The sequence below is a fragment of the Glossina fuscipes genome, unplaced genomic scaffold, assembly GCF_014805625.2.
Source record: "Glossina fuscipes isolate IAEA_lab_2018 unplaced genomic scaffold, Yale_Gfus_2 61620, whole genome shotgun sequence".
NCBI classification, from domain to species: domain Eukaryota; kingdom Metazoa; phylum Arthropoda; class Insecta; order Diptera; family Glossinidae; genus Glossina; species Glossina fuscipes.
The window spans coordinates 4,880-7,942 of record NW_024003829.1 but is presented as its reverse complement, the minus strand read 5'-3'; the positions used below and the strand labels follow the sequence as shown (position 1 = coordinate 7,942).

The following is a 3,063-nucleotide window of genomic DNA, read 5'->3' as shown; positions in this document are numbered from 1 at the left end:
TGCTTACACAACTTGAAATGTAATTTCAACAATTGGATCAACAATTTCTTTATTAGGAATTATCTTTTTCTTTTTCATTATCTGAGAAAGATTAGTAAGTCAACGAAAAGTAGTTTTTCCTATTCAATTAAATTCTTCAATTGAATGATTACAAAATACCCCTCCTTCTGAACACAGTTACTCTGAATTACCTTTATTAACTAATTAATTTAACTCTAATATGGCAGAATAGTGCAATGAATTTAAGCTTCATATATAAAGTATTTTACTTTTTTTAGAAATGTCCACTTGAATATTAATAGGTCTTCAAGATAGTTCTTCTCCTCTTATAGAACAATTAATTTTTTTTCATGATCATGCATTAATAATCTTAGTAATAATTACTATATTAGTAGGATATTTAATATTTATATTATTTTTTAATAAATTTATTAACCGCTATCTTCTTCATGGACAAACAATTGAAATTATTTGAACTATTTTGCCTGCAATTATTTTATTATTTATTGCCTTCCCATCATTACGTTTATTATATTTACTTGATGAAATTAGAGAACCATCAATTACTTTAAAATCTATTGGTCATCAATGATACTGAAGTTACGAATATTCAGATTTTATAGATATTGAATTTGATTCTTACATAATTCCATCAAACGAATTAAATATAGATAGTTTTCGTTTATTAGATGTTGATAACCGAATTATTATTCCTATAAATTCCCAAATCCGAATTTTAATTACAGCTGCGGATGTAATTCATTCTTGAACAGTCCCTGCCTTAGGAGTAAAAGTTGATGGTACTCCTGGTCGTTTAAATCAAACTAATTTTATAATCAATCGCCCTGGTTTATTTTTTGGGCAATGTTCAGAAATTTGTGGGGCTAATCATAGTTTTATACCAATTGTTATTGAAAGAGTTCCAGTTAAAAATTTTATTAAATGAGTTATAAGTAATTTAAATTCTTCATTAGATGACTGAAAGCAAGTGCTGGTCTCTTAAACCATTTTATAGTAATTTAGCAATTACTTCTAATGAATAAAATAAAAAAATTAGTTAAACTATAACATTAACTTGTCAAGTTAAAATTATTATTAAATAATATTTTTTAATTCCTCAAATAGCCCCAATTAGATGATTAAGTTTATTTATTATTTTTTCAATCAGATTTATAATTTTTAATATAATAAATTACTATACTTTTAATCCTACAATACCTAAATCAAAATTTTTTTCAAATAAAAATTTTAACTCATTAAATTGAAAATGATAACTAATTTATTTTCTGTTTTTGACCCCTCTTCAAGAATCTTTAATTTTTCATTGAATTGATTAAGCACATTTTTAGGTATTTTAATAATCCCCTCTTTATATTGACTTATCCCCTCTCGTTATAATTTAATTTGAAATACAATTTTATTATCATTACATAAAGAATTCAAAACTCTTTTAGGACCAATAAGTCCAAACGGATCGACATTTATTTTTGTCTCTTTGTTTTCCATAATTTTATTTAACAATTTTATAGGGTTATTTCCTTATATTTTCACAAGAACAAGTCATTTAACTCTTACTTTATCTTTAGCTTTACCATTATGATTATCCTTCATAATATATGGATGATTAAATAATACACAACATATATTTGCTCACTTAGTACCACAGGGAACTCCTGCTGTTTTAATACCATTTATAGTATGTATTGAAACTATTAGAAATATAATTCGTCCTGGTACACTAGCTGTTCGATTAACAGCAAATATAATTGCCGGACATCTTTTACTTACTCTTTTAGGAAATACAGGACCTTCAATAAATTTTTCTTTAATTAGACTATTAATTTTTACACAAATTGCTTTATTAGTTTTAGAATCAGCTGTAGCAATAATTCAATCATATGTATTTGCTGTTTTAAGTACTCTTTATTCTAGAGAAGTTAATTAATGTCAACACATTCTAATCATCCTTTTCATCTTGTAGACTATAGTCCTTGACCATTAACAGCTTCTATTGGAGCCATAACAACAGTTTCTGGGTTAGTAAAATGATTTCACCAATACAATATATCTCTATTTATTTTAGGTAATTTAATTACCATTTTAACAGTAATTCAATGATGACGAGATGTTTCCCGAGAAGGTACATATCAAGGATTACACACTTTTATAGTTACTATTGGATTACGATGAGGAATAATTTTATTTATTTTATCAGAAATCCTTTTTTTTGTTTCTTTTTTTTGAGCATTTTTTCATAGTAGTTTATCTCCTTCTATCGAAATTGGAGCAATATGACCACCTTTAGGAATCATACCTGTTAATCCTTTCCAAATTCCCTTATTAAATACTATTATTTTATTAACATCAGGGATTACTGTTACTTGAGCTCATCATAGTTTAATAGAAAGAAATCATTCCCAAGCTACCCAAGGTTTATTTTTTACAGTATTACTAGGGATTTATTTTACTATACTCCAAGCTTATGAATACATAGAAGCACCTTTTACAATTGCAGACTCTGTTTATGGATCTACATTTTTTATAGCTACAGGATTCCATGGAATTCATGTATTAATTGAAACTACTTTTCTTTTAATTTGTTTACTTCGTCATATAAATAATCATTTTTCAAAAAATCATCACTTTGGCTTTGAAGCAGCAGCATGATATTGACACTTTGTTGATATTGTTTGATTATTTTTATATGTATCCATTTATTGATGAGGAGGTTAATAACAATTAAATTAATTTAATTAATCTATATAGTATATTAGTATATATGACTTCCAATCATAAGGTCTATAAATTAGTATAGATAATTTACTCTGTTATACTAATAAGATGAATACTCTTAATAATTTCAATTATTGTTATATTAATTTCTTCAATTTTATCAAAAAAAACATTAGTTGACCGAGAAAAAAGTTCTCCTTTTGAATGTGGATTTGATCCGAAATCATCTTCACGAATTCCTTTTTCTTTGCGATTTTTTCTAATTACTATCATTTTCTTAATTTTTGACGTAGAAATTGCTTTAATTTTACCTATTATCATTATTATAAA

General features: G+C 25.5%; 1 pseudogene; it reads left to right on the top strand.

The window, feature by feature from the left end:
• Positions 1–6: 6 nt before the first annotated feature.
• LOC119643774 lies at positions 7–2,312 on the top strand (annotated as a pseudogene).
• The last annotated feature ends 751 nt before the right edge of the window (positions 2,313–3,063 follow it).